A 22,349-nucleotide genomic window follows, 5' to 3' on the forward strand; every position below is an offset into this window, starting at 1 on the left:
TCATTATTTTCTTCACTTTTCTTCTCCTCCAAACTGGACCTATCTCAGCAAAAGCACACTTGTAACACCTGTCCTCAATAGAAATTTCCATAACAAACCTAAAAGGCATAGGCAACATGAATTATCAAGATTTCTATTAGGACCCTTGTGCAAGGTACAAATTTTTATGCACAAAATTCAACTCAAAGGTGGAGAGGATATTTTACTATGGTATAAACAAAAGAGACTTCTGTATGCATTTTTTTAAAACCTCAAGATCATTATGGAATCAGCAGTGCTTCTGCTATCCTAACCCTCATTTTCTCATGAACCAAACTCCCTTCCCAGAAATGCACCATTTTTATTTAATTAATAGTGATAAGTGCATATTTTAAGTGTTGTGAGCTGAAATTGACCCTGTCCAAATATGGAAAATATTTTCTCTTTCCAAACCATGAAAACTGGTGACTCTGGCTTTATATAAGCCAGGAAAAATAAAACCTTGTCTAAAAAGGAACTCATCTCACAGCTAATTCCTGCTTTTTTAAGTTTTAAACACCAAAAAAAAATCTTTCTCAAATATTTCCTAATTACTCTCACTGACTTGTTTGTTCCACAAACTCCTGGGATTATCATTAATGCTCCATGGACATGTATTTTATGAGATTAATTGTATCTTTGATGTCTACCATGTTTTAGGCAAGAGATATCCAAATATGAGTATCATTGATCAATTAAAATCTGTTTATTGGAAGCTTACAAGGATTTAGAAACTAAAATAAGTACTTTGCAAGCAGTAGTCCACATAATCTTCATAAAACTCTTGTGCCTTCAAAAACAGACACATAGATCAATGGAACAGAATAGAGAGCCCAGAAATGGACCTTTAACTCTATGGTCAACTCATCTTTGACAAAGCAGGAAAGAATGTCCAATGGAAAAAAGACAGTCTCTTCAAAAAATGGTGTTGGGAAAATTGGACAGCCACATGCAGAAGAATGAAACTGGACCATTTCCTTACACCACACACAAAAATAGACTCAAAATGGTTGAAAGACCTCAATGTGAGACAGGAGTCCATCAAAATCCTAAAGGAGAACACAGGCAGCAACCTCTTCAACCTCAGCTGCAGCAACTTCTTCCTAGAAACATCGCCAAAGGCAAGGGAAGCAAGGGCAAAAATGAATTATTGGGATTTCATCAAGATAAAAAGCTTTTGCACAGCAAAAGAAACAGTCAACAAAACCAAAAGACAACCGACAGAATGGGAGAAGATATTTGCAAATGACATATCAGATAAAGGGCTAGTATCCAAAATCTATAAAGAACTTCTTAAACTCAACACCCAAAGAACAAATAATCCAATCAAGAAATGGGCAGAAGACATGAACAGACATTTTTCCAAAGAAGACGTCCAAATGGCCAACAGACACATGAAAAATTGCTCAACATTGCTCGGCATCAGGGAAATCCAAATCAAAACCTCAATGAGATATCACCTCACACCAGTCAGAATGGCTAAAATTAACAAGTCAGGAAACGACAGATGTAGGCAGGGATGCGGAGAAAGGGGAACCCTCCTACACTGTTGGTGGGAATGCAAGCTGGTGCAGCCTCTCTGGAAAACAGTATGGAGGTTCCTCAAAAAGTTGAAAATAGAGCTACCATACGATCCAGCAATTGCACTACTGGGTATTTACCCCAAAGATACAAATGTAGGGATCCGAAGGGGTACGTGCACCTCGATGTTTATAGCAGCAATGTCCACAATAGCCAAACTGTGGAAAGAGCCAAGATGTCCATCGACAGATGAATGGATAAAGAAGAAGTGGTATATATATATACAATGGAATATTATGCAGCCATCAAAAGGAATGAGATCTTGCCATTTGCAACGACGTGGATAGAACTGGAGGGTGTTATGCTGAGTGAAATAAGTCAATCAGAGAAAGACATGTATCATATGACCTCACTGATATGAGGAATTCTTAATCTCAGGAAACGAACTGAGGGTTGCTGGAGCGGTGGGGGGGTTGCGAAGGATGGGGTGCCTGGGTGATAGACATTGGGGAGGGTATGTGCTATGGTGAGTGCTGTGAATTGTGCAAGACTGTTGAATCACAGATCTGTACTTTTGAAACAAATGATACAATATATGTTAAAAAAATAAAAAGAAGAAGAAGAAGATAGCAGGAGGGGAAGAATGAAGAGGGGGAAACCGGAGGGGGAGACAAACCATGAGAGACTATGGACTCTGAGAAACAAACTGAGGTTTCTAGAGGGGAGGGGGGTGGGAGGATGAGTTAGCCTGGTGATGGGTATTAAAGAGGGCACGTTTGGCATGGAGCACTGGGTGTTATACACAAACAATGAATAATGGAACACTACATCAAAAACTAATGATGTAATGTATGGTGATTAACATAACAATAAAAAATTAAAAAAAAAACTCTTGTGCCTTTAGGTACTATTCATTTTTTAAGATTTGTCCATCAAACTAAGTGATTTAGCTTATTATGTCTTTTAATTATTTATCTGAACAACCCTACAAAATGCATATCATCCCATTATGCAGCTAATGAAACTGAAACCTAGAAAAGGTAGGTAACTTGCTATGACATAATTACACAGATAGTGCAAAATGGATTTAGGACTGGTGAGAAATCTGTCTGACTCCAAATTTCAAGCCCTTACCCATTGTCTCAAGGAACTCTCATGGTACTGAGTGACATGCAAAATGTACTAGGTAGGGCAATAAATGTCTCAGTTTGCCCAGGACCTTATCGGTTTTAACACTGAATGTCCAAGATCTTAGGAAACCCTCAGCCTTGGGAAAACTGAGAGGGTTGATCACCTTTAATGATAGGTGTTATATCAGTGGCATGGAAAAAAAAAATACAATAGGGGTCCGTACAGAAAAGGTTATCATTATGCCTGAATAATATTGAAAGAGGGTTAACAAAATGGCAATTGAGTCGAGCATTATGCAAACTGTAATAAACATGGTGAAGAAAGATGACAAGAGTAGACCAGACACAAAGGCAATGAAAACAAAGGCATGCAAAAAAAATCACTTGGCAGGTTCCAGGGTGAGCACCTAGACTGCAGACTCAGAAAGGGGAAAACAACAGGAAAGTGTAAATGGAAAGGAAAACATCATTTTGGACGGACCAAAGTAAATCTTATAAAAGGAAATTAAGCATGAGGATGTGGTTTTAACTTCCACTCCCCTCCACAGCTCTACAGAGGTAGGCTCTGAAGAAATGAGGGCTTTCACTTTGTGATTTAGATGACTATATGTGCCTTGGTAGGGGGATGCCAAGTGATTCCTGACTGGGAGTCTGACTTATTACAAGCAGCAAAAGATCTCACTTCTCTACAGTCCTTCTCACTGTGCCCCATGCCCTTTCTGGAAACAATTACTGTGGATAGGGAGAGCCAATACTCTTTCTTAAGTAGCAGAGCATGTTTCAATCCTTAAGCAGGAAATAGAGTTTCACCCAGACCATACGCACTAAGAATGGGATACAACCAGATGATGGAATACTCTTGAGCACTAAAAAGAAATGAGAGAGAGGGAGATATGAATAGGCAGAATACAGAGAATTGTTAGGGCAGTGAAAATACTCTGTATGATATTATAATGATGGATATATGTCATCACACATGTATTTGTCCAAACCCATAGAAGTATAACACCAAAGGTGAATCTTAAGGTAAACTATGAACTTAGGGTGATTATGATGTGTTGATGTAGGTTCATCCCGGGTAAAACATGTACCACTCTGGTAAGTAATGTTGATAATGTCTGGGAGCAGGAGTATATGGGGAATCTCTGTACCGCCCTCTAAATGTTGTTGTAAATCTGAAACTGCTCTTAAAAAATAAAATAAAAAACTAATGATGTATTATATGTATTGAATTTAAATTTAAAAAAATAAGGTCTTCACCACAGAGTTGAGGGTCCATTTCTGGGCTCTCTATTCTGTTCCACTGATCTATGTGTCTGTTTTTGTGCCAGTATCATACTGTCTTGATGATGACAGCTTTGTAATAGAGCTTGAAGTCTGGAATTGTGATGTGGGGGGATGGGTTAGCCTGGTGATGGGTATTAAAGAGGGCACGTTCTGCATGGAGCACTGGGTGTTATACACAAACAATGAATCATGGAACACTACATCAAAAACTAATGATGTAATGTATGGTGATTACCATAACATAATAAAATTTTTAAAAAATAAGGTCTTAAGGAGCACTTGGGTGGCTCACTTGGTTAAGCATCCAACTCCTGGTTTAGGCTCAGATCATGATCTCAGGGTTGTGAGATCAAGCCCCACTTCAGGATCTGCGCTCAGAGCAGAGTCTGCTGGAGATTCTCTCTCTCTCTCCCTCCCCCTCTGCTCCTACCCCCCCCCCCACGCACAAACAAATAAATAAATAAAGTCCTAAAACAAACAGATAGTAGAATGGGATAGTAACAAGGGCCAACATTAAAAAGAAAAAAGGGACTAGGCATTTACCAGGCAAATAACCTACACCCATACACACACACCACACACAGACACAGACACACTCCTTTCTCTATACCTAAAGAAAGGAAAATAGAGAATTGGCTGGCAATCTCACATTCCTTTATTAGAAATCTGCAACTGACCATTTATTGAAAAATCTGTTGGTTTATTCGCTATACCTGTTTTCTGGGCACTCAGTGTGACTCCATTTCTTACCTTCCCTTACAGAGAGGAATGGCCAAGGAAGAGAGTTCTGCCCAGTAGAATGTGGGCAGAAGCCATGACAACCACTCCCAGTGCAGGCCTACAAAAACCTCCTATGAAATGCGTCAGGACATTTGTCTCCTCACACCCCATATACATTGTCTGAACAAGGAGGACCCTAGGGACTTAGGAGAGGATGAAGCCAGGAGAGGGTAAGGAACCTGATTACTCAAATGACCCCATGGGAAGCCATTCAGTCAGGAACTACGCTGTGGGTATTGAACTACCCCACATGAGCAAGAAGTAGGAAGCATTTTAAGTCACTGAAAATTTAGAGTTTACCTGTTACAGCAGCTAGAGTTAGCTTTTCATTAGGTCCTGTGGGACTCTGCTCACTGGGCGTCTGAAAATATGATAGTAAGCAAGTTTAAACCTTTCTGTCTTTCTACCCCATTAAATCATAAAAAGGAACTTGCACACACACACACACATAAATGGCATGGGTGGGTGTGAGGAAATTTGGAAGCAAGGTAAACTTAGGAAAAAATAAAGAATATTTCTTAAAACAAAAGGTTCAGGGAAAGTTAGGAGGAAATAAACAGGGTCTTTTGAGAAAGAGGTGACTGATAAGTATACAAGTATATCTGCCCACCTACATGGTGAGAACATATGTGTCATTAATTAATTGGGAAGATGCCACAAATAAATACTGAACAAGAAGAAAAAAATGACTTGAAATACTGGAAAATGAACTGTATTGGCAAAAAGTACAGTCTCACTATTAACCACCTCACATTTCTACTGCAGCTATTTGGAACCACAAGTGTAAGAGGTATTTTTACAAAGAACAAATACACAGGAAAGGAGAGAATAAGCAGAATTTCTAATATTAAGTGGGACAAGATAACAGGATAAGACCAAAAGGGATCATTTTCTTTTCCAGGATGCTAGGATTATTGGTAGAGGTCCCTTTAGTTATGCAGTAAATACTCAAAAAAGTTTTGCAAAGCTGAAAGAACAAGAGAAGAGTTTTCTTTCTTGGGAGCTGGGGATGTTGATGAAAAACAATGCTTTTGATCAAAAGGAAGGTCAGAGGAGAATATTTTAGCTGTGAATTTGCCAGAAAGAATATTTACTTAGGCTAAGAAGCGAACAGGAATTTATCTTTATACTGCAGCATAAAAATGGCAGCCAAGATTTCCCACAATGAAAGCCTAAGAGAAAGGCTATAATTCAGGACCTACACTCTGATAATTTGTTTATCAGAAGTGAAAAAGCATTGTAGTGGAGAGTCTTACTTTAAATACCTGCTCCAAGTAAGTATTCAAGATAAACCTGTATCATATCTAATTATATTCCATTATATTTTAGATTAGATATAATCTTTTTTTCTTCTTTGGGATTTTTTGATTCTCCTCCACCTTTTTCATATAGACAAAAAGAAAAAGTCGTCCAATGGCTAAAATAAGAAAAGTATTGAGGCAAGAATAAACAAGTAGTATAATGAAGCTGTTAAGAAAATCAACTCTAGAGCCAGAGAAATAGTTCAGATCCTAACTCTGCCACTTACTGGCTATGTCGAACAAATGACTTAATTTCTCTATGCCAAGTTTTCCTTATTTATACAACATAGACAATACCTATCTGGGAGGGCAAAGTGCTTAGAAAAGTGTTTCCTTATAACTGCCTATTTTTTTTCTGCCAGGGGTTGGGGGAAGGAGAGGTAATTAACATTTACTGAAAATGGAGGAAATATCACACAGAGTAATAGAGGGTCAGAAATGCTGGCTGTTCCCCCTACTGTTTCTTCTCCTTCCTGGAAACACAGCTATACTCTTCCCCAGCCTCCCTTATAGCAAGATCCATCTACATACAATTGAGTTCTGGCCAATGGAATGAAAGCAAAAGTGATATGTATGGTTTGCAAGTCTGAGCAATTAACAGTTCTAAGTCTTTTTCTTTCCAGTGCCTTGATGCATGCAGATGAGTATGATGACCCTGCTGAAGAAAACTATAGGTCTTGGAGGAATGCTGCCAGGATCATCCAGTTGGGGACTTAACACGAATGAGAATATTTCATGTTTGAAGAAGTACACTTTTTGGATTCATCTGTTACAGCTGTTAACCTATCTAAACTAATAGAGGTAAGCTCTATACCTATACTCTCATGTTTAATCCCTACCATGATGCCTTGAAACAAATGTTATCCCAGTTTTATAGCTAAGGAAACTGAGATTCAAAAAAGTTATGGAACCATCTTGTCCAATATCATGAATGTAAGTGGTAGGGGCACATCCAGGTTAATCTTCTGCAAGGTTTTTGTTCTTTCCACCCTCCACAAAATACTGTAACATGGAAAATGTCTTTCTTTTCCTCACTCTTCCTGGTTTCCTCACTTTTTAACCACTGGAACTTCAGTCTTTAAGTTAAAACTTCATTTTTTTTTTCTTCTGTATATCTAATTTGGGAGATCCAGGATGACCCCTGTATCACATTCATCTCTTCTGCCTCATTCCGTCCACATATGTGTTCATGACCAGGAAAGAGTGCTCTTAACCCATCTGTTACAGGAGAAACAGATTACTAGCAATCTTCCAACTAGCCACCATATCAAAGATGGTGAATGGCAAAGCCAGAGGTAAGAAAAGAAAGGTAAAAATCCCGCAAACCATCAGTGATTTCCAAAGTGGGGTATACACCCGAGGGGCAATGCAAAGCAAATTGCTGGAATCCATAAAAATATTAGAACTTCTGTTTCATAATTTTTGCTTTATTTATCCTTTAGCTTTTTGCTGTATATATTTTACAAGTAGTAATATCAACATAGTAGTATATATGATTAACAATAAATTTTAGTGAGTATAGCCAAATTTTCTTCTGATAGTATATAATAGAAAAAATAAATAAAGACTGATAAGTCTAGGTAATAAATCTGGTCTCCCTCACAAGACTTAAGATACTGTGTTATGGAAAAACGAAAACAACAAAACTTACCACATCTGTGTATACAGACATCTCCCTGCTTAACATACGAAATAGACTAATTCAATTAAAATCATATAAAAGCATGCTTTCACAAAAGATGAAATTCTTTAAATAAAAACCAAGATTAAAACTAATGTATTTTATATCTATGTCTTTGACTATAACAAAGAAGAACCCAACAAGTTAAACTTGGCAGAAAATTTGGAACTGTAAAGGGGAGTTTTCTGCTGAGAAGCTTAATTATTCAGGTTACCTTTATTTCTTAAGAAATAAATTGAAATAACAGATGTCCTGTGTACCTTTCAGAAGAAAACTTCTAGCCAAAAGATTTAGTGCTTAAAGGGAAAATAATTAGAAGACCTACTTCTGAACAAGAAGAAGAAAGAGAACTAGGTAAAATAAACGGATGATTAAAAAAGCTAACATTATTTGAAAGGTTTTCTCTCTATTTACTGTCAATGTCCCACCAATATGAAATGACCATGGAAAGAGATGCTGAGCTGACTCAAGAAGACAAAGTCCCCCAAGTTAAAGGAACTAAAAACTGTTTTCATAAAGGCTGTCAAAAGAAAATCTGCCTCTGCTGAAATTTCCATATGGCTCTGACCTGCACCCTTGAACAAAAGTCTTTTCTCTTATTAGTCTTAGCCCCCAATTTAAAAAGGTCAGTTCTTCCATGTTCTCCTCTAACCTGACAGGGTCCACACTGGAAAATAATGAGGCTTATCATCGTGATCTCTTCTTATCAATCCAGAGCAGCTGAAGTTGGTTTAAACAAACAAAAAAATCAATAGTATTTTATAACGTGGCAAAAATGGTATTCCCATGGAACTTGTTTTTGATTCTTAGCAATCTAACAGATTGCTCCATTGTGGAGATCCACATAAGTCTTGAATGAAATCAAGATGAAGACAGCAAGAATAAAGTTACGGATGAAATATGAATTTTCTCATAAATGCCACAAAAATCACCTCGAGGTGTCTGTCTCCATGACACAATGTTCTTTTTCACCTACTTGGGTAGAGGCAGAGAGAACAAACTTGCTAATCGGCCGGAACGTAAATGCTTCTGCGGGGACCTGCCTGCTGGAAATCTACCCCACTCCCTAAAGGACATACACCTCAAAATACAAAAATAAAAGCACATTCCAAATTATTTCTGTAAGTGTCCAAACAAATCAATTATGTGGAATTATTCTTTGAAATATCCAGCTCCCATCACAGTAAGCTGCAGATGCTTCCGATGCAATTAAAAGACAGTTATTCAGACAAACATGTCCCCGCCCCTATGTTGATTTCAGTAGGAAAACTAGAAAAAAGTTCCAGGAGCTTTCCTCCCAGGAGCTCCTCCTTGCAAACAAACCTCCAACACACCCCAAGATCCACCACCCCACCTCCACGCAGACCACCCACCCAAAGTGATCAGTCACACTGATTCGCCCTGTACTACCTCCGCAAATCTTTTCGCTACAAATCTGGAGACCCCGGCCAGCAACCAACCTCCTTAGTTTCGCGTTGCGCGAAGCAGCCTCCTTGCTGGGAATCCGCTGTGCTGCAAAATGTTCTCATGCAGCAGACTCCCGGACTGTTTCAGAAAGATTGAGCAGCCCACGTCCTCTTACCCTCACCTCCACACCTTTCATAAATAATAGAATATATACACACGAATCACAAAGAGAGAAAATGCAGGCAGGTTTTGAGCCCTCCTTTCCAGAAGGAGAGTGCGGGCTGGTGTCTGCGGGGTGCCTGGTGCACATCTCCTTGACATCTGGGTCCGAGGAGGAGACAAGGCAGCTGTCTTTGCCATGCAAAAGAAACTGCAAATCCCCCCAAGTTACTGGAGATTATTACACCACCCCTACAAGTTCCCTGGGCAGAGCCTGGGTATACCAGGTACGTGTCACAAGAGCGGGGATCTGGATTCGCCTCTGTACCCCCGGCGTTTAGCACGGAGCCTGGCACACAGTGGGCACCACCAAAATCAATGTCTGTTCCAAAAGGGCTCCTTCCACCACCGCTACCGGATCCTGCGCCCTTAGATCCTAAATCCCTTCAAACACCAGCCCAAGTTCGCCTTTCTCTACCGTGGGCTCCACAGCTGGGCAATCAGAGCCCCGGGCTATCAACATCAGAAGGAAACTCTCGCCAGCGCGCACGGAGAGGGGGCAATAGCCTGAACCAGTTGGAGGAGCTGATTTTAACGATTCCTGAAGCATTACGCGCTCCAGGCTACCTGTTCTGTGGCTGCCTTGCAGCGCAACAAACTTATTTTCTGACTAAAAAGAAGGGTCGCCGTGGGGTGAAGGTGGCGTCGTGTGCGCCCTGCCTCCTCGCGGGTTCAGGGCGCTCAGTTCCAGCTGCGCCGACCCCGCAGGGCTGCCAGGCTCAAGGCAGTACGGCCCACAGACCCCGTCCAGCCCTGCAGGAGTGGGAGCCCCAAGTAGCCCCCTTTCACTCCGCAGCCTCTGAGGACCATGCTCGTTCCCACAATCCGACCGCCGGAGCGCCCGGGGCAGCACGCGCCCAGACTGGAGCGGACCCTGCTAGCTCGCGCCTCACTTACCTCAGCACCTGAGCGCGGCGCCCGCTACAGCCTCCTAGCAAACGGCGTCGGCACAGCCCGAGGGTCCCGCTGTAGTGGCGAAAGCTTCCTACTTGCGACCAATCCTGGTGTTGAACCCCGTGCTGTGTCTGGTGCCGCTCTCTCCTCCCTCCCAGCGCTCGCGGCAGCTCAAAAAACCCGGCGCTGCAAGGTTCAGGCAGCGGGCTCCTCAGCCTCGAGGAGGCGGAGACGCGTGGAGAAGAGGAGAGACGCGGGGCGGGCGGGAGCCGGCGCGCCGCCGGGCTGAGCATGCTCAGTGCGCGGCGGGAGGAGGTGCCTGCCCGGGTGCAGCACCTGCCCGGCCCTGCCCGACCCTGCCCGGCCCTGCCCGGCCCTGCCCGGGAGAGAAGGTCCCCAAGCCCCTGCGCGCAAAACTGGGGAAGAGTGCCTCACCTGAATCCGAAGCACCCGAAGACAACCCGTTCCGGTGTAGAGGATGTGCCGCTTATCGATGGGGAATTTACAGCAGCGATGCCGCCTTCCTTTGCAACCCGAGTATAGGGGCACAAGGAGGCTCGAACTGTGCGGTACCCAAACCTCTGGCCTCTCTCTGTATACGGGGAATTCGAGGAATCTTGAAGGCGCCCTACCCAGGGAAACAAATGCTTCTGCTTTGGGGGCTGAGAATTGCCGGCTACAGGAGAGTGTGGGTGGGGGGACAACAGTGAACTTGAGAAGCCGGAAGAGGGGGCTTTTGGAAGGTTTTACCTACTTGTCCTTAAGCGAAGGACACTGGCCAGACAGGCAGCGTTTTCGACCTGGACACTCATACAGTGTGCTTTCAAGCTGGAATGTGTGTGTGGGAAAGGAAACGGTTGAGATGAAATATGTACAGGGATCAATCTGTGGTGTGTGGAGGGGGAGGCGCACATTGAAAGCTTTGTTATTCAAAGCATGTGCTTTGGAAAATGACGTTACCATGATCTTTCTACAGAGTGAATCTACTGTCTTTTTGCAGAAATGGCTTTCTTCATCCCCAGCTCCAAACTCGGAGTAACCGTAGAGACTGGCAACAATGTCCCAGCCCCTCACGAACACTGTGCAAAGTAAGTCTGACAGGCAGAGGAAAGTCAGCCGGGTCGAATTCATTGGCATGCATTTCCAGCAACCCCAAGTGAAGCCCAGGCTCCTCTCAAGGGAAAAAGCCCCAAGGGCTTTGCTGAACCCCAGTGTTCCTGTGAGTTGTTCAGCAGTTCAGAGCTACATAAACAGCTTCTGACCATTTCCACAATCATGTAAACATACACTGACATCTCCATTATGTGGAAAAGATGTTAACTGGAAAACTATTTTTAAACTACTGTAGTAAGCAACCAACTCCTACAAATACATGCAGCTGCCTTGTTCACACAGTTTTGTGTTCTTTGTTTTTTACATTCCTATTCAGGCAGTGGGCAAATTCAGAAGTGTGTTGTGTATTGCTGTGGTCAAAATTTTCACCACTTGAAATTCCATGGCTTTCCTTGTTGCTGAGATTAATGCTAAAGAAAGGAGTTTTTGCTATTGTTCCCCAGATTTCTTGTTGGCTTAAACTTGGAGAGAGATTTTAAGTCTCCCTCCCTGCCCACCTGGTGTATTTCTCTAATACAGGCACTTTTCCAAAACGGGAATGTTGGTAATGCAAGAATTTTCCATGGTAAATAACTAGTTAAGATGAATGTTTTTACTCAGTCTGAAGGCTTTTGTGGTCCTGCCAGAACCATGACTTATAACGTAATGACTTTTAGATTATTTTTCCGCACCTAGTCACTTAAAATTATACATATGATTTTCAGTAAAAATATATATAACAAAAAAACAAAATGCCTAGCCAGAAGTTCTCCAGATAATATTCCTATGTATACATGCATACTTTTAATATGTTCAGTGAAAAAGTGATGCTTTGGGGCGCCTGGGTGGCTCAGTTGTTAAGCATCTGCCTTCGGCTCAGGTCATGATCTCAGGGTCCTGGGATCGAGCCCCACATCAGGCTCCTGCTCAGCGGGAAGCCTGCTTCTCCCTCTCCCACCCCCCTGCTTGTGTTCCCTCTCTCGCTGTCTCTCTCTGTATTAAATAAATAAAATCTTTAAAAAAAAAAAAAAAGAAAGAAAAAAAAAAGTGATGCTTTAAACTCAAAATAAAATTTCAAAGAGAAAAGAATAAAGTAGGCTGTCACATTCTACCAAAGAGACTACAAATTGAAGCAATTTTCAGAGTTTTGTTAAGGGTTAGGGCAAAGCCCCTTAACAGTGTTTTCAAATTTCAAATTTAAATAGTTTTGTTTTCATTCTTTCCTTTTACCCTTCTTCTGTTTCTATTATAAGCTAGAAATTGCATTCTAGTAGGTGCTAGGAAACTAAAAATGACCAAAACTTAATATCTGCTCCACAATTTACCATGTAGTTGGAAAGACAGGCATTATGTATCAGGAGAGACAGATTTGGGTCGTCTTGAGGGGATGTCAGTTAAACATTATGATGAGAGGCATTTTTTTTCTCTTCATCAATAGGGCCACACAAATCAAATGTTAAGCTTGATCAGCACCTCCCCAACATTTTCCAAGAGGAGCCACATCCCCAACATTTCCCTGAGAAGAACAGTGGCTAGTTTAAAATACAACAAGTAATCAGTCCCTTTTTGCAAACCCACAGGAAAGACATGAAGCTCAACTGCCACCTCTGCCAAGAAAGAAAGCCTCTCACTGAAGCTCCCAAGATTGGGAAGTGTTCTTAGGAGAACCAGCCCCTGCCAGGAGACAAGAATGGTTCATTTTGACGACAATATCCTCACACGTGTGTCCCTGCATATCCGGGACCCCGGCTGTGTGTCAGTTTCTTGCTCAGGGAAGCTGTCATTGGGATTCTGTGGGGGGAAATGTTCCAAACGAATCAATTAATGCTGCCAGCAACAAGTTCAATACCACGGCACTGAATCCCCCTGCTTTACATCAGTGCATGAATGAATTATTGGTGCTCATGTAATTTGCAAATAATCATCATTATAATGCAGTGGAAAATTTCTCCTGCCCAGGTAGCCTAGGTAGCATCTAAGCAGAGAGCTGCAAAACCTCTCCCCATTATGCCCCCTAAAATAATTACTTACACACATATGTGAGGTTTTACTTCCAGGTCTTTTAATATAGGACTATCTATGTGGACACAAGGTCACCTCTTACTCTCATTAAACCAATCTGAACAAAGTGTGAATTCTTAAGGGGAATCAACGCTGAAAATGCTTTTGACTTTTTGGAGGCATGGGCAGAATACATCATCAGGTTAAACTCAGCATGCAACAGTTCTGAAAACCCCAGATAGGGCATCTATCTGCTCATGTTATTCCTTTCCCCCACATCTGGGGCAATGGGGGAGGGGCGGAGTAGGAGTAGCTTTAATATAGGAGAAGGAAAAAGGAAGAGCATTGCAGGAAAAGAAATTTGTCTCTTCTGACCACATCTAACTTGATTCCATTTTCTCCTTAAATCTGGCCTCCAGTGGGGATTTAAACAAACTCAAAAACACCATGCTCTTTGCCTAAATGACTTGAATAAGGTCATCCAATGGCAAGGGTGCCTCAATGAGAAAAAAATGTACCTTAGTTTTATAATTTTTGTTTAATGTATTAGGTGCCTGGATAGACCTTCAGGTACAAAGCACCACTTCTATCCTAGCCGCACTTTTAAAACTACCTTCAAATTCACTCTAATCAAGTGGATAAAGCATTATTTTTTAAAGAATTATGTCATGAAGAGCTTTGTGTTCAGTGTTGTAACAGAGTATAATAAAACAGAGCTCAGATAAGGAGTTTTAGATCAGGCTTCCAAAGCTTCCTTCTATGCAATTGTTTTAGGTGGCTGATTGATGCTTGAGCTTCAAACTAAGGGCATCAGAAATAATGGCCACATAGTGTGATAATGATAATTAGCACACAAAAGCACAGTTAATTGCCATGAAGGTTGTGACATAGACTGACAAACAGAGTCAAAGTAAACTAGAAGCCTGACACCCCAGCCAAGACTCCTTTATAAACATGGCTGTGAGACTCCCACTGAATTTAAGCATAATGAAGTGGAATTAGGAATCAATCAGCTGTGCTCTCCTCCATCCTTTTTCTACATTTTATTAGATTCTTTACATAAAATACAAAAATCAAAGTTCAAGAAGTCCTTACTTTGCAAAAGTATTTAGTTGATTTTTGTTTGCAGTAGTTGTGTTCTCTAAATTCTCTGTGAACACCGAATTAGTGACTACTAAAACCCCTGCTCCTAGGAGAAATAAGTTCCTGTGAGCCTCTGATGCCAAAATTTTCATAAACCAATCAATACCAAACCTCATTTTATATGTGCTTCTGCTTAAAGACACCTTATTTAATATATATTGTTGATTCATTAACATTGAACTCACAGCCAGCAGCAAACTCATGCCTGAACAAAGCTTATCCAGAGTATGTATTTTCGCACTAAGGCACAGCACGTGGCCTTCTTGCCCTTGGGAATATAAGACATACTTTGGGCCACTTTAAATAGCATGATAACCAATAAAAAGCACAAAAATTCAAAAAATGTGGCAGCAAACGAGTTCAAAAGAGAGAATGCTTTACAATAGGGAGCAGGAAGGCAGAGCGTCATCTTCAGGTATAAAACACCACTTGTATCTTATCTCTGTAGATTTGTAGACTTCAGCGGGGAAAGTAGGCACCTCAAATTTTTCACGGCTCTATGTCCACAAATGACTGCAAAAGTGCCACAAGTATTGACTTTGAGTTTACAAATAAATCTTACCAAGTAGACAAATTTGCAAATAAATTTCATATGTGCAGATATGGAATCTGTGGATAATAAAGACGACTATACCAAATATCCCCTTTAAACGGCTAGCCACATTAGTCCACATGGTACGTGATTCAGTTTACAGAGACTCAATTTACACTCAATCATTTTAGGATCATGTTATTCTGAGGAAAAAGGTATATTTTGTACTATCAAAGACTGTCTTCTGCCAGCTTCCTCAAGTACATTTTATATTAAAATCACATAGGATTTATCTGTTTATTATGACCACAGCCACTTTGTTTTGACTTCCAAAGTGGATTTTGGTGTTTTTGTTGTTCTTCAACATTATAATTCATGCAGTTGTTCACAAAGTAAAATAATTTCAAAAACTAAGATAAAGTTAAGGATAAACAAAGATGAAGCTTAGTGAACTGAAAAAATGTGTCTTTTTAGGAACTGAGAAAACTGGAGTTCTGGTGTTGGCCCCAGAACAATGTAATCTTAGATGAACATAAGACTGGCAATTATCTTTACAGAAAAGGCTAGGTGCAAAGGAAACAAATCCATGGGCTGAAATGAATCAGATTCTACTTACCAATTTTTTTGTTCCATTAAAAATATTTAGCAAGTAAATGGTTTGTATATGAATCCTTTACAAATATTGTTAACAATTCCAAAAATAAAAATAAAAACAAAAGCCAACAACAAATGTTGTTAACAATTCAGGTTTAAGTTCTCAACCCATGTTAGGAATTTTTATAAGATACCCCCCACCAATCCATGCTTTCTGGTATTCATGTCCTTATTTAATTCCTTTCCTTTTAACTGTTGGCTAGACTTATTGATTCACTATTATTGATTCACTAAAATGATGGATGTCACTTTCAACATTAGGTTACACAAAGACTGTGGCTTCTATCTTGAGTACTCTCTCTCTCAGATTGCCAGCTTCCACATTGTGAAGAGCATCAATCAGCCTAAAATGGTAAGACCCACATTGTGAATAACCAAGATCTGCCAGAATTCATGGGAATGAGTTCAGAGGTGGACCTGCTGAGTCTTACCAATGGCTGTGTAAGTGAGCTTGGAAGCAGATTCTCTAGTCCCACTGAAGTGTTAAAATAATTGAATCACTAGCCAACACATTGATTTTGACTTCATGAGAAACACTCCCACTAAGAGGTACCTGGATTGCAAGCCAAAAAAAAAAAAAAAAAAAAAAAAATTGAACAATTAGTGTTTATAAGTTTAAGACCCTGTGTCTTGCTGCAATTTGTTACATAGATAGTTAATTCACCCCACCCCCCAAGATATTCTGATTTAATAAGTTTGGGGTACAGCTTGGATACATGAGTTTTACAAACAAACCAAGTGATTGTAATGCATGTGGTTGCTTGACAACTCTTTTACAAACCCTGGTATTTGGAGATGAAAGAGTTACAAAGAAATTAGAGTTCATTACATCATACATCTTTCATTTTGTCCTAAACAATTGATACTATATCCACATAAGCATGATTATATATTTTCTAAAATATTCTCATATTGTACATATTGTTTTAATATCATTTTCTTCATTTGCAATATGTCCTGCAGTTTTTTCCTATCACTAGTTTTCTATGCCCTAATTGTTTAAATCTGCTTGACATTTCATTTTAGAATATACTGCAAATTAATCAATTTTCAATTGTTGAATAATAAATCATGTCTGTTTTGCCATGATAAATAAGTCTTTGATAAACATATTGAAGTTAAATTTTACACACATCCTTAATTACTTCTTTAGAACAAAATCCTGGAATTTGAACTACCAGGTGAGAAAGTATTGTGATTTTGCTCATTCTTAATTTTTACATTCTTTTGTGACTATATCCATGATTTCCAAAAATTAAAGGTAGGTGAGAGCTCTAGATTACAATAAAAGAAGATTCAAGTCTAAATTCTGCACATGTAAAAACATAGCAAGCAAATATAAAAAAAATCATTCAAACTGAGCTCAGCCAAGTGCCAACTCTCTGTCCTACAGCCTCTCCAGCAGCACTTTGTTGTTGTTGTTTTTAAAGATTTTATTTATTTGACAGAGAGAGACACAGCCAAAGAGGGAACACAAGCAGAGGGAGTGGGAGAGGGAGAAGCAGGCTCCCCGCCGAGCAGGGAGCCCGATGCGGGGCCCGATCCTAGGACCCCGGGATCATGACCTGAGCCGAAGGCAGACGCCCAACGACTGAGCCACCCAGGCGCCCCTCTCCAGCAGCACTTTGAATGGAAGATTCACTAGCGGCAAATGCAACAGTATTGCAAGCGCAGGATTTAGTTAGCATTTTAATTGGAGTCAGGCAACAAAAATGCTCTGAAAGATACTCACAGAAATCATTGCAAGCATAAGCACAGGACACCATTCCCAGGAATATAAGCTATTGGGCACACTAGATTCTTACACCATGTTCTGCAGAGCAACACTCACGACAATATTTCTAGTCAAACCCATATCTTGAGCACCACTCATTTCATCAGAGAATAATCACTGCTACCTTCAATTATGCCAATTAACAAAGCTTTTATCATTGATCTTAAATAAAGTTAATTGAATCTCACGTGGGTTTCTGATAAGAGGCTTTTCGATGCTAACTACCTGCTTCTGGAATATATATCCTTGCTTAGGGAACTACAAATGTTAACCAACCCTAGCAAGAGGGTAGGTTAAAACCAACACACACACAGACACACATGGCCATTAGCCATACATCACACTATGCTAACATTTTTAAATAAATTGAATGCAACATGGCAAAGTAATGCACATTTTTTATATTATGTTTATTTATTTTGCCAAAGTTTGTGTCAATTTACTTTTTCATTAGTGCTATATTTTCCCAGTTCCTTGCATACTTACTATATAATTTTATTTATTATCTTTTCAAATTTGTGGACATAGAAGTGTTTCCCACTTTATTGCTAGTGAGGTCAAACGTTTTACATATGTTCATTTGTTATCTGCATCTTATGAAATGCCAGTTTGTGTTCTTTGTTCATTTAATTATTTGAGTGTTAATCTTTATCCTAGAGATCTGTTGAAGTTTTTGGTATATTTAAGATAAGATTTTATCTGTTGCAAATATTTCCTTGTGTTTTCTTTTTAACTTTAGAAATATATATATATTTTACATTCTTGTATACTCAAATGTATTACTTTTTCTTTATGTTTCTTTTTTCCAGCTTTGTTAAGATATAATTGACACATAACATTGGGTAAATTTAAAGTATACGACGTGATGTTTGGTAGATGGACGTATTGCGAAATGTTTACCACAGGAAGGTTAACACAATCTTCACATCACAGAATTAACTTTTGTTGTTGTTGTTGTTATTGTTCTTATGGTGAGAGCATTTAAGATTCACTTTCTTTCTTCATTCTTTTTCGTATTTTGTTTCTTTTGTTTTGCTCCTCTTACTGGATAATTTTGAATGTTTCTAAGTTTACTGATTCTTCCTTTGACTGGATTAATCTGCTGTTGAAGCTTTCTACTGAGTTCTTCCCGTCATCCACTTTATGTTTCAGTTCCAAAATTTCAGTTTTGTTCTGTTTTATGTTTTCTATCTCTTTGTCGAATCTCTCACTTTGTTCTTGTATTGTTTTCTTGATTTATGTAAACTGTATATCTGTGTTCTCTTGTAGCTTTCTGAGCATCTTTAGAACAATTATTTTAGATTTTTTGTTAGGTAATTTGTTTACGTCCACTACTTTGGGGCAGTTACTGAAAGATTACTGTGTTCCTTTTGTGATACTGTGTTTTCCTGATTCTAAATGATCCCTGTAGCTTGCATAGTTGTCTGCACATTTGAAAAAGCAGTCACCTCTTCCAGACTTTATGGACTGATTTTGGTAAGGAAAGACCTTTACCTATGGTTGGGTCCATGCTGGAGCATGCTGTGACCCTGGTTCTAGTGATGCAGGGTGCTAAGAGTAGGGGTGTGTAGCTGCTGCAGGTATGGGGGACATAATGTCTCACTGGCTCAGGTCTTGAGGTCCATGACATCGACAGCCATTTGATCCTTAACAAGAGCTGCAGAGGTTCCACAAAAGTGCAAGGGCTGTCAGATCCTCAGTGACACCTCTATTTCAAGCTGATAAGGACCAGGGTGGGCAGCTGTGGTTGCCAGAAACAGTCATGTGCTTGGCTGCACTGGCCACCTCCAGGTGCCTGTGTAGCAGAAGGGGCCTGCTGTAGACATACACTTAATGGCAAGGGCTGAGGCTCGCTGCAGGGACTGGGGCCAATTGTGGGAATGCTAGCAGCTGCGAGGGTCCTGGCCACCAGCAGGCACTCCTGTAGCCGCAGACTCTCACCACAGGCATGTGCAGAGCCCTGGAGGCTGGTGACAGCAGTCTGGTCAGCAGCACGGCTGTACACAGCTGCAGGGCAAGCTAGGGGTGCACACACAGGGTTGGGATTCAGCTGTGGGGAGGTCTAGGTTGGGGCTCATAGATGCAGACACAGAGGTTCCACAGGATGTGGGGGAGGGAGCAGAGAGAGATTTATGTAGCTAGTGTCTGTGGATGCAAAAACCTGTGGGACAAAAACCTCAGTGGCAAAATCAGCAGGAGGTGCGTAGTGATTCTGCTGGCCACTGGTTTCTCCAGTGGCAAAAGCTTCTGGGGTCCTCTCAGGAGCAGGGAACCATGGTCACTCCTTTTGTGTGGCTGATACTGGTAACCCCTGTCTTTCTTTCTTGTTCCCAGCTATCTTTACATGATTCAACTTGGCAGGTGAAACTAAAGTGGATCCAATCACACAGTGCCCTCAAAGGCTAGGGGAACTGTTTGCTAACTCTATTCTCCCAGTCATAGATAGGCAAACTCTTTTGAGCTGGAGAATTCCCTCTTGGCACTGAGCAGTGCTGGCCTGGGGAATAAGTAAAATGACACTCTTCTTCCTAACTTTTTTGTACAATTATTCTCAGAGTTTTTATTCCACTGCATTTCTGAAGCTTCTTAAGTGGACTCCTGAGCTCTCCCAGAGCTATTTTTGTTTGTCGATAGTTGTCTAATTGTTAATCTTTGTGGGGTCACAGAAATTGGAGCCCCCTACCCCACCATCTTGGTAACATCATTTCTTATCTTCAATGTCATATTTTTAAACTACCTAGGGGCGCCTGGGTGGCTCAGTTGGTTAAACATCTGCCTTTGGCTTAGGTTATGATCCCAGGGTCCCCAGGATCAAACCCCACTCCAGGCTCTCTGCTTCAGGCTCCCTGTTCAGCAGGGAGTCTGCTTCTCCCTCACTCTCTGCTCCTTCCCCGTTTGTGCTCTCTCTCTCAAATAAATAAATAAAATCTAAAAAAAAAAAAAAAACAAACTACCTAGAAAAACAGGCATATGGGAGATGAAATTACTTTTAAGTAATTTTAAATAATTAAAATACACACATTTAAAGTCTCTAGAAGCGGTTTTAAGGGATGACATCAAATAAAGAAACATGTATTCAAGAAAATCTAGTAAAACTCAGAACAGAGAGTCTACATTTCAATCATAATATCTACCCCCAATCCCCCATCCACCCCTGCTGGGATTCAGATTAACAGAAACTCCACTCCAGATGGAGTTAAGAACATAGGACTCCCTCCTCCCCACCCCCAGCTCCTGGTAAAGAGATATGGTATCTTAACGGGAGGGACATGCCTTTAGCATTTATCTTATTCCCAACTACCTATTGCAGTAGCTAAATGGCAGGTGAGTATGGCTAAGAAGTCAGGGTTACTTTATTCTACTCTGCCCTCACTCATAGAGCAGAGGCTCTACCTCTGGCATGATGGGTTGAAAATACTAGGGACCCCATCATTCTTGCCCCAATACATTTGTAGAGTGGAGTTTCCATGTCAAGACAATTAAGTCTAGAATACCAGAGGCTAATGCCCCCCACCCAGAACTCCCCAAAATCTAGGGGATCACTCAGAGATAATCATACCACTGTCCCCACAATCATTTCCAAAGCCATGGCTCAGATTTCGCCCAGGTGAAGAAGTAAGCCATAAGAACAGACTGCTTCTATACTCTGGGGAAACAAACACACAAAAGGCAAAGACAACAATGAGTTTATTTGGAAGAGTGTGAGGAAGTTCAATTCTAAGGGTGCTCTCAAAAACAGTGAAGTTTTGGTAGAAATCAAATAAGAGGAGGTATTAGGTAAATCAGAAGCCAATAAGTTTACCAGAAAAAGACAGCAAAGAAGAGCCTTGAGTAGGAACAAAGCTCAAACACTGACCTCAAAATTTACCCCTGTAAAGGAACCCAGATTTAATTGGATCAGTCTCAATCTAGGGAGCAATTATGTTCTACTGTGTTGTTAAAAACAATAGAAAAATGAGCTGATAATTAGTAGAGCTTAGCAGCTGGATGTGATCAGGGGGGAAGAGAGACTGCAAAAAGCCCTCCTAAGACCACTGTCATCCCAGGGTAACTGTGCATACCAGGCCTATGCCCTCTGAGGAGCAAAATAGAGACTTCACACTGCAGAAGAAATGGGACTTCATCATAATAATAGTCCAATGAGTGACTAAACAAATAAACAAGAAAACACTAATCACAAACACCTGAGGCAAAAGGGGACCTTCCAGAGATGTTACAATACATTATTTTAAATATCCAGTTTTTAGGGGTGCCTGGCTGGGTCAGTTGGTTGAGCATACAACTCTTGATCTAGGGATTGTGAGTTTGAGCCCCATGTTGGGTATACAAATCACTCTAAAAAATGAAAAATAGAAAATAAAATCTTTAAAATATTGAGTTTTCAAATAAAATATGACACACAAAGAATCACTAATATGTGACCCATAAAACAAAAAGGAAAAAAAAGGCAAGCAATAGAAAGTGCCCGTGAGAGTGACCAGATGTCAGATTTGACAGAAAAAGACTTCAGAGTAGCCATTATGAACATGCTCAAAGGACTAAAGGAAAACATGACTAAAGAAGTAAACTAAGGCATGAGGACAATGTTGCATCAAATAGATGATGTCAATAAAGAGAAAGAAATTATAAAAAAGAACCAAATGGAATTTCTGGAGTTGAAAATCTATACATGAATGTACAGAGCACTATTATTTCTAATAGCCAAAAAAGGTGAAACAATCTAAATGCCATCAAATAATGAATAAGTAAACAAAATGTGGTAGATCCATACAATTAAATATTGTTTGGCCATATAGAGTAATGAAGTAATGATATATGATACAATATAAATGAACCTTGAAAACATGCTAAATTAAAGAAACTAGTCAAAAGACCACATAGTATTTGATTCCATTCACATGAAATGCCCAGAACA

General features: G+C 40.4%; 1 protein-coding gene and 1 long non-coding RNA gene across 5 annotated transcripts in view; one reads left to right on the plus strand and one right to left on the minus strand.

Moving 5' to 3' along the window:
* The window catches only part of CNTN4 (contactin 4), a 913,259-nt gene extending 902,794 nt beyond the window's left edge, over positions 1-10,465 (minus strand). For all 4 annotated transcript variants that reach the window (XM_078075924.1, XM_078075918.1, XM_078075913.1 and 1 more), the window contains exon 1: positions 10,242-10,465. The gene's annotated coding sequence lies outside the window, so the exon portion shown is untranslated. The remainder of the gene's footprint in view (positions 1-10,241) is intronic.
* A 96-nt stretch (positions 10,466-10,561) lies between these two features.
* LOC118540284 (uncharacterized) lies at positions 10,562-16,328 on the plus strand. The gene is made up of 3 exons (XR_013449173.1): positions 10,562-10,807; positions 11,239-11,326; positions 12,911-16,328. It is a non-coding gene; the product is annotated as an uncharacterized LOC118540284 (long non-coding RNA).
* The last annotated feature ends 6,021 nt before the right edge of the window (positions 16,329-22,349 follow it).

Source organism: Halichoerus grypus, chromosome 1, assembly GCF_964656455.1.
Source record: "Halichoerus grypus chromosome 1, mHalGry1.hap1.1, whole genome shotgun sequence".
Lineage (NCBI taxonomy): Eukaryota > Metazoa > Chordata > Mammalia > Carnivora > Phocidae > Halichoerus > Halichoerus grypus.